This window comes from Mesocricetus auratus, unplaced genomic scaffold (genome assembly GCF_017639785.1).
Source record: "Mesocricetus auratus isolate SY011 unplaced genomic scaffold, BCM_Maur_2.0 Super-Scaffold_100011, whole genome shotgun sequence".
Lineage (NCBI taxonomy): Eukaryota > Metazoa > Chordata > Mammalia > Rodentia > Cricetidae > Mesocricetus > Mesocricetus auratus.
In genome coordinates this window covers 3,852,804-3,862,949 of record NW_024429195.1, presented here as the reverse complement: position 1 = coordinate 3,862,949, position 10,146 = coordinate 3,852,804, and the positions used below count along the sequence as shown (strand labels likewise).

Genomic DNA, 10,146 nt, shown 5'->3' with positions numbered 1-10,146 from the left:
TTGCTTTTATTTTCCTGCTTTATGAGGAACAATTTGCCATCATCCTTATTAATTTATACCATTAAGTAAGTAATGACAATTTTTAATTAATTCAGAGTCACATAATAATTTTCTCATTAAAATATCTGTAATTATTCTGTGTACCAAAGTGCTTACTTACAGTAGCATGTGTCTCACAAAAGTACATGAACAGCTGCACATACTCTTTTTGCTTTCTGACTCAAACCTCTTCTAAACAAATAACAATAATTTAAAACAAAACGAAGCAGTGAAATCCTTCTCAGGTCCTGATATGTGCTCTTTATTTTATCCTGCATTTCTTGAGATTGCCTTCTGTGCACTGAAATGATGAATGCATGAGGTAGCCGAGAGTCACTGCCTCAAACCTTCCCATTTGTTGATGCACGCGGAAGGTGGAATGCTGATGGGTTTGCTATTGAAATGAGACATTTTGCATCATTTTCTCCCCCTTTGTCAGGCTGAGCCACTGCCGAGCGACTGGAGATTCTTTGGTTACAGTCTGCAAACCCATATTTCCTTAGCTACTTTGAGTATTGCGAAGAGACATCAAAAGCAACTCATGAAAGGACGGATTTAATTCAGGGTCTTGTAGTTTCAGAGGCGGACCCCATGACCATCATAGTGAGAAACAGGGCAGCAGGCAGGAAGGCGTGGCATTGCGGTAGCTGAGAGCGTGCATCTTGCTCCATGACCAGGAAGCAGAAACGAAACACTGGGAGTGACCCCAGTATTTTGCAATCTCAGTGTTCACCCCCCAGTGATGCGCCCCCTTCAAAAAGATCACGCCTCATAGTCCCTCCACACTGTCCCATCAACTAGGGACCAAGTATTTCAACTTTGCCTGTGAGGGGGGCGTGGTCATTCTCATTCAGATGGTGAAATCAGAATGTGTTCTTATCCTGCATTTGCCAAGTCTTAAGCACTTGACATTTTAAGTGAAGACACAAAATCACGTATCAGGGCTGGCAGAGACGGCTGATTGCTTAAGAGTGACGAGTACTGCCCAGCCCAGCCCCAGTGTTGAGCAGCTCACTACAGGCAATAATGCCAGTCTCAGAGCTTCCTGACACTCTGGGCCTGCGCAGATACCCACACACATTCACACCATTACAAGTAAAATAAATCTCATAAAAATTAAAATATTGCCTCTATGCAGAGGTCAATGGAACACGCATACAAGCTTGAAAGGTAACGAATAAGGTTATCAGCAGAGGAAATCAACAATTTCCACCCGTTTTATCAGTGGGTATTTCATGGTTTTGCTTTGACCTTTTCATTATTCTCGAGCTGTCATTAACCTTCTGGGTTTTGTGTGAGTTGACAACAAAAGACAAATTACTCTCACCCGTGTTTTTCAGTGAAGAAAGTGCCTCGGAAACACTAGCAGACTATTTCTGATAATTTTTCAAACAGAAAATCCATCAGACATTGAGTTCTTTTGTGCAAAGTGTAGAGAACGGTCCAGAAATTGAATGTATTTCCTCCTGCTAAGGAACTAAGAGACAGTGTGTGTGTGTGTGTGTGTGTGTGTGTGTGTGTGTGTGTGTGTGTGTCGGGGGCAGGGGTGGGGGAGGGATTTGCAATGAGATATAATGACTCACCAACTACAAACATGCCTGAACTGTAATGATTCCGGTCACAAGGTGACATGAAACAGGCCAGCAAGCTGATGGGAACGCCCCTAGAACGAGGTAGCCAAGGCCAGTGGGGGAAAGGAGCAGGCTCCACAGGCATTGAGCAAGGAGGGAACCAGCCAGAAGTGCTGCTGGAAGCCTGTGAAGCGCTGAAACTGCCTGTGAGACGTGAGTCCATTTCTGAAATCATGCACATAATTGTATGTCTCGCCCATAGACTTCCAAGAGTACCGTTGGAAGCTGTTAAACTGGGTGGTGATGTGATCCTGCTCACTCTGGCCTGAGTGCCAAGGACAGACGAGGAGAGAGGGTCCGTTGGATTCCAGTAAAGAACTGACGGGGGCCGATTCATACGCTGGCCCCATGCCACTGCTTATGAAGAGTTGTATCACTGGTGTAGCTACTGAAGACATGGAAAGGCAGATGGTGTTCTGGTGACTGTTGGTCATGTATGTGGGTGTTAAGAGAAGCTTTCCTTGAGAGAATGCCTTCCCGCCTGCCTGGTTCTAGATCGGCATCAGTCCCAAATAAACACACAGGAGGCTATATTAGTTATGAAGCTGTTGGCCTTGCTTGTCTCTTACTGGCTAGCTCTGCTTTAAGTAATTACCCCATAATTGTTAATCTAAGTATGTCTCTTACCAGAGAATAGTTCCGGGCTCCTACCCCAATGGCGTTACATGTTGACTCTCAGTGTTTCTCCTACCCAGAGTCCTTCTGGACTCCTAGTCCCTCCTATCTAGATTCCCTATTGGCTAGACAGTGCTTTATTCTTTATTGACAAATGCACAGGACTTCCCCAACATCTCCTCTTTTCTGTTTAAACAAAAAGAAAGGTCTTAACATTAGCATAGTCAAATTGTATATAACAGAACAGTTATCAAGTAAGAACATAGTTACAATATTTTAGCAAGATTTAAAGAAAATATCATCTATCTCATTCTTGTGAGTCCAAAGTCCTATATGTAGCTTATTTCTTATCATAACTAAGGAAAACTATAATTATAGCTATCTGTCTTCAACTCCATCAAAGACCACAGAAGGATAATATATAAACACTAGGATTGACAGAGGTATCTTACTGCCTGGACAGTCACCCGAAGTTCCTCTGTAACGTTGGGGCATCCATCTTCAGCCCATAGGCCACAATGTGTCTGGAACACTTCTCAGCAAAGCAGGAAATTTCAAACTGTCCATCTGCGCTGGCAGTCTGTCAGTCATTTTTCTTTGTCCTGTAGAAAGTCTCTTAGACTCTTTCATGAAGCAGGAACCCTGTAAGACTGAGTTCAGCAGTCACTTTCCTGTGGGTCCTGCATGTCCAGATTATACAGCAACAGTCAAGCAGTACAGGCAAGAGCAGTTTCTTGCCCAAATGGCTAATCTTGCCATGTTGAAAGCAAACTCCGTAACAAGTTTCTTCAATGCCCATCTTCCTCTCATACGTAATTGGTGCTGCCAGGAGCAGACATTTCTCATTGTCAAGAAAAACCCTAAACCATTTTAAATGCCATGTTTTGAAGGTCTTTGAGAGGTTTGAAGACTGTCTATCTATCTCAAATATATTTTTGTATATCTAGAACACCTAACTTACCTAACTATAAATTTTATTATAAGTAACTATCTATAGTCTGTATTCAATTATGTATTACATTTTAAAAGATCAGTATAAGCACAATACTTAATCAAGAGGAGAAATATAAGTATCACAAAATTGACCTTGAATTTGTATCAATAAATTAAAAATAATACCCATACCATAATTTTCCTTTTTACCATTAAAAGGAGATTGGCTGTGATCATTAGCCAATTATAAACAATCCCATTTAAATGAAAACAAAGATTTATAAACAAGATGGGAATTGGGACGTCGCTCATTCCAAACTGCTTCCTGCTGGAAGGGGGCGCTGTTTATACCATGGGGATCATGACAAAACTCAGAAACCTGTATAAGTCCATATTTTCGGGGTCTGTAAAGCTGTATCATCTTAACTGTCTCAATTGTTGGAACACCTCGTCCACTGCTTCCGGGGGTCGTGGTTCGACGAACCACAGAAGCCTGGAAGGAATCCTCAGCTTTTCATTTTCTGTAGAAACATAAATAAAAACTCCTTTTCCGAGTAACATATCCTTATACTTAAATTTTGAAGTCAAGGCATTTTCAAAAGATAGAAGTTGGATTAATTCAGCAGCATTTATAATCAAGTGTACTTTAGCATTTGTTCCTTCCTTAGCAATCAAAAAACTGAAAAACACAATAGCATACAGTATCCAGACTCTCTGTGTATTTTCCATCTTTACGTGGCTTATTTATTTATCTATTATTACTTTATTTCTTTCACTTTTATTTATTTTTCTCTGAGACAGGGTTTCTCTTTGGAAACCTGCCTGCCTCTGCCTCTGGAGCAATTCCTACCAGCGTGCGTGCGCCACCACAGCTGGCTTCTTTATTTTCTCTCTCAATCTTATGTATATTTTTAAACACACTGTAAACCTTTAGAGGTTTTTCTTTATCCAAGTCTGACTTTACTGTAAATCTTTACGTTTTTCTGGCCATGTGTCTTATCTGTAAAACCGCGGCTGTTTTAAACTGCCGGTTTTTCCTTCAAGATGGCGGGCGGGCGTAAGCGTGATTCCAGCTTACCGCCTCAGTCCATGCTGACATCCAGCAAAAGCTGCCACTTCCAGCTGTACGTACACACCTTTCAATCGTTAGCAGAGTCTCTTAAAACAACCTTGCTGGCTGATTTTTTTTTCTTTTTATGCCTAGTCAGGAAGACTCCAGTAAGTGAGCCGCGTGAATCTCGGCTTGTGGCTAGCAAAACAGAGCACACCTGAGAAAAATGCTGCTACCAAAAATCTGTGCTTCTCTCCGTTCTTCTGTTTCTAAAATTCCTTTAAAGCTTTTGTTATTTTGCGTGGAAATTCATGATCCCACTCCTGATCAACATTTTGTTAAGGAAGCTTTTTCTTGAGAGAATGCCTTCCCACCCGCCTGGTTCTAGATCGGCATCAGTCCCAAATAAACACACAGGAGGCCATATTAATTATGAAGCTGTTGGCCTTGCTTGTCTCTTACTGGCTAGCTCTGCTTTAAGTAATTACCCCATAATTGTTAATCTAAGTATGTCTCTTACCGGAGAATAGTTCCGGGCTCCTACCCCAATGGCGTTACATGTTGACTCTCAGTGTTTCTCCTACCCAGAGTTCTCCTGGACTCCTAGTCCCTCCTATCTAGATTCCCTATTGGCTAGACAGTGCTTTATTCTTTATTGACAAATGCACAGGACTTCCCCAACATGTGGGCATGAAAATATCCACTGTGAGTGGGTCACTGAGGAGGAGAAATCGCGTAAGAAAATGACTTCATAGTATTAAACTCGGGAGCTGGAGTTTATGTATTGAACTGTAAATCTTGAGGTCCTAGCTACCCGAGAGGATGATTTCAGCATGCGAGTGGGGCTGAGCACTGCATGGGTGGATGCAGGTCACAGAGAAGGAACGAAGGTAGCGGCCTACCCACCCTTAGGACGTCTTTGCAGGTTTGAGGTTTCTGTGCATTTTTAATATCAGCAGCCGCAAGTTTAAAGGCTTTTTTTTAAACAACGAGACATCAAGCGGTTAAAGAAGAGAGTGCATTGCCCCTTGTCTGCCAACAGACTGGAATGTTGGATCAAAAGGAAACCCCTGGCATGGGGGACAAAACGGTTACCTACAGTGCCTTTTGGCATATGGGGAAAGGTACATGTTAGAACCAAACAGACCAGATCTATCAACAGGTAGATTCACTAGCTGAAACAGTTCTAAATATGATAGGGCACTTGACCAGCTCCATGTGAAACAGAGAGGTTATTGTATAGCTTTAAAAGAAACTATATAAACTACTCAGGAATCATTAGCGATAATCTGGCTGTAATAAAGAAAATCATTACAAAAAAAGTGCGGTATGTGGTGATATATTGTTTATGATCTAATAAAGCTTGCCTGGAGGTCAGAGTGCAAGGCCAGGACACTAGTTAACCGCAGAATCCTGCCAGTGGTGCCGCACAACTTTGATCCCAGGACTCAGGAGACAGAGGCAGATGGATCTCTGTAAGTTCAAGGCCAACCAGGGGCTACATAAGAGAGAATCAGTCTAAAAGAGAAACAGAGCTCATGCCTTTAACCCCAGCACTGGAGAGGTCTATAAGGAAGAAGCAAAGGATCTCGTGTGAGATTCAGTTTCCAGTCACAGGGAAGACAGGATCTTCCCAGCTGAGGCAGAGGTTAAGAGCTAGTGGCTGGCAGCTTTGTACTCTGATCTCCATGCAAGCTTTATGAGATCATAAGTAATGTGTCACCACGGGCTGACCTGAAGTGAAGTAAATAACTGATCCCCATTCTCATTTCCAAGCCCCTTCTAGATAGTAACTCTGACGTCATCTATCCCAGGGTCTTTGGCCCATGGGCTAATTGCTGCTGACCCTTACATCATTGATGCCTTAACTAAATGATATTTCCTGTCTGGGTACCATGAAGCTGGCGGCTATTGAATCCCAAAATAAGCAGTTCTCCGTCACAGAATCAAGATTTTTGACTCAGGATTCAGCTCAAGGAGGGAATGTGAAACCAAAGTTACATTTTAAGTCTCAAGAGATTACTGTGCCTAAGAGATCACGAAACAAAAAAAAAATGCCTCTGATCTATAAGCCCCTTGTCCGAGGACAAATACTTCTTGAGATTCTAAAGGCTGGCTGTTCATTGGAGATGATAAGACACATGTTTTCGTTCCCCTAAACAAGTTTGTCTGACCCAACTACACCCCGTGTGCTTGATCACATGTGGGTGGGAGGTACGTATGCAGGTTGCATGGTTGCCCCTGATTGAACCTGAGGGGAGATGTGAATTGTCAGTTTTGCCTTTTTGAGCCCCTGCAAACCCTGACTCTGGACCACTTTCTGGAAACCAAGAGATGGACCTGGCCAGAGAGTCTATCTACCTGGCCAGTATTTGCTTAAAGCTTGCTTCCAATTTGGCAAACAAAACAAAGCAAACAGCGTTGACAACAGTCTAGTCTGGTGCTGTATGCCTTTGACACCAGCACTTAGGAGGCTCTGGGGGGTAGGTGGATCTCTGTAAGTTCAAGAACAGTCTGTTCTACAAGGAGGGTTCCAGGCCAGCGAGAGCTATATGCTGAGACTTGGTCTCAACAGGCAAACACTCCAAGAAACAAAACAAAAAAAACCCCAAACCAAAAAGTAGTCTTTATCCTACCAGCTTAGGGAAAAAAGGGACATGATTGACTTATTTTCCAAGGAAAGTGAGTTTGGCACAAATATTCCCTCAAAAATGCTGCAAGGAAGTTAAAGACATTTTGACGGTGCAGATGCTAAATAAAACAGAAAACAGCAACTTAACGGTAGAAAAAAAAAGTCCTTCTGAGTTACAATATGAGAGGATGAAATCACCCTACTTCGGTTCCAGACCCAGCTCTTAGAAAGAGAAGCCGCTCTACAATTGCACATAAAAAACCATCATTAAATGCGCGCAGTCCCAGATGATAATGAGTAAGCACGCTTGGTATGCCAAGGACACCAATACAGTTGACAGCATAAAAGATCCATGGAGTATTGTCGAGTGATTAAAACGTCTTCTTTTCTTCCCCCTCTCTCTGTGTTCTGTATTTTATCCAGAGGAGCAGAACCACTCAGAATGCAACTTGAGAGCTTCCACGTTCTTATCGTTCAAAAGCAAACCCCCATCTGCTAAAACGCAAATGTCACAGCACACATGTCAACCATGCCCAGTGAGCGTAAAGAGGAGCCACCACCTATAAACTCTGCCACGCTCTGGGTCTTCTGTCACATGGGTTCAAGATGCAGCAAGAGGCACAGTTCTTAACTTTTCCTCATTCTGTTGTGCAAGGAAGAAGAAAATCCTCATTAGATACACAATTAATCAGACTATGCATCCAGTCTAATGGACACGCTGATAGAAGCAGGGACAACACAAACTGTTCTGTGACGGGTTACACAAACAACTGGAAGGGGCCGGCAAAGGCTCACGGGCATGACCACCTCACCAGAGCTGAGCTGAAATGGATAGAAATATTTCCCTGCTAAGTAAGCCTGGTGTGGTCAAATTTGACTCTGGAATTAGCATGTTTATTTTTTTATTCTCGGTGATATTCTTTTTCAACACGAATAAAAGCCACAATGTCTTTCAGAATCCAGTGTTCTTTGTTGTAAGCTTTATTGTAGATTGTTTAAGGAACCTCAAGGCAAAGAGAACATTCAATTAGTCATAAAAATTACATTATATAAAATCAGTTATGTGTACGGCTGACTATACAAACCTAAGAGCAAGCCACATGGCAGATTCAAAGTCACCAAACTAAATACCATCACAATCATATGATGTCCAGTTTTGGTTCCGCGAAACATTACAAAGGCGATTGAATATGTATAACTTTGCTTTTTAAAGGTTGTTTAAGGTGGGTGTAAATTTAGCTGCATATTTCTATTGTGAAAAAAATCAAGTGAAAACGACAATATAGCAGTTGGATTGTTTCCAGTTAATTGTGTGTGACACAGATGAAAGATGAAAAGTGCTTTCTACGTTATCCAAAAAGAAAGTTCCAGTAAGTGTATGAAACTAGAGCAAAGAGATAAATACATATTTGGCCACTGTAGCTATATATGTGATGCGTGCTTGGCATCTTCAAAAATGTTGGAGGCAAACCTCTGAAGGAGCCAAGGTAGAAATCAAAGAGTTAATGACAGGAAACTCTCATATTGATTCTAGTCAATGTAACACTGTCATGATCGTGTACATTTACCCAATCCAACAGAAAATCAGTAGTAAACAGGAAGCAAAAATGCACATTAAAGAAACACATGCTTTAGTAGGAAATAGAATCAAGGTGTGGGTAGATACTATTTTGCACAAATCTATTCAATAAATGCTCTGAAGGTTAAAAGAAAGTTAAACACCAGATGTGTGTCGCACCTGCTGTGCGGCCTGCATCCGAGAATGTAGCGAGGTGGTCAGGATAGATGACACAGAGACCGGTCGGTTGCTTTAAGAAAAACTTTATGTTTCCCAAGTCAGCTTAGGAGGAGATTCCAAGTCCACTTAGGAGAGAGAAGTCTCAGGAGAAGTCTCTCTAAGAAAAAGGAGCTTCCCTTTTTAAGGACTTCTGCCATTCATCTACATACCATTCTTTCCAGACTTCTCACCCTCCTGGCTGGTGGTTTAATCTCCGGCCCCAGAATCGGGGAGACACCACAGGGAAACAGGAAGAGGCATCTAGCCATAGGGGGTGTGAAAGTCATGGTATCTCAGTGAGCAAGCCCTTATCTGAGCCCTATCAAGAGCTTTAAAGCACTGAATTGTTTTCAGTAAACATTACACAGCTGCCTGCTCCCAGGCAGAAGGGGAAGTGGGTTTCTGCTCAAGGTCTGGTGTCCCCACAGATGTGGGACCCACAACAGTATTTCGTGAGACCTAGGTTTGATTCATGGCTTGGTCACCTACTGGCAATGGCATTTTATGGTTATTAGGAGATTTTCGCACCCTGATTTCCTGTTTGTAAGAAGGTGATTCAATGTTGTGTTCCATAGATTCCAAGGAGGATGGTCGTTTGCATTTGATGTTTACTGGAAACCTGTCTTGCAATTTGGCACACTACGTCAACTTAGTATGGGCATTCAACAGTGGTGTGCTATTCAAATGAGCAGGGTATGCTTTGTGACTCTGTCTCAGTCCTTGTCGAGGTACAAGTTTGATTCCTTTTGTAATGGCTGAACAGATACTACCCATCATGACTCAGTCAACCAACCCCATAGCCAAGAAAAAAAAAAACGTGAACTGTAGCTTTTGTCTGAGACCTTTCCTTGGTGTCTTCTAGTAAACCACAACAGTTTTTCATTCTACAACTTGCAAAATGTCAGGGCTTGGAAAAAAATTATTGAGACAGGAGAAATTCTGCGTTATCCATGGTCTGAGAGGCAAAGACAATGGTAGGGGAAGAGGATTACTTCAAAAATGACAGAAAGGAAGCAGAGTGGCTGGGAACACACCTGCAACAGTGTCCAGGTTGTTTGCTTCTCATTTGTTTTGTGCTTGAAACATGCATAGATGTTATAGTTATATGGCAGAAACTTATGCCCAAACCTCTACAAGAATCTTCTTAATAAAAATATCAGTAATAAACTTTCATGCCAGTTTAATTGGCAGGCTTGTCTCCTTAGTGTCACACAAGAGAGTCTTGCTATCAGTGGTGCCTTATGTTTTGATAAAATTTGGGATTTAAGGTGGGCAAGGTGGCTCACCCTTGTAGTCACAGCATTCAAGAGGGTGAGGCGGGAGGATCACTGTAAGTCTGAGTCAGTCTCAGGCCCTGTCTCATATAAACAGCAAACAAAATAAGGTATTTTTTAAAGAGCTGAAGAGATTACAAGAGAGACAAATGTGATTTATAGGAGTTGAAAACAAGGAAAATATTTCAGGTGAT

At 42.1% G+C, this 10,146-nt stretch overlaps 1 long non-coding RNA gene across 1 annotated transcript; it reads left to right on the top strand.

Moving 5' to 3' along the window:
• Positions 1–37: 37 nt before the first annotated feature.
• On the top strand, positions 38–7,859 carry LOC121143158. Its single transcript, XR_005880286.1, has 2 exons — positions 38–1,823; positions 7,325–7,859. It is a non-coding gene; the product is annotated as an uncharacterized LOC121143158 (long non-coding RNA).
• Positions 7,860–10,146: the final 2,287 nt, after the last annotated feature.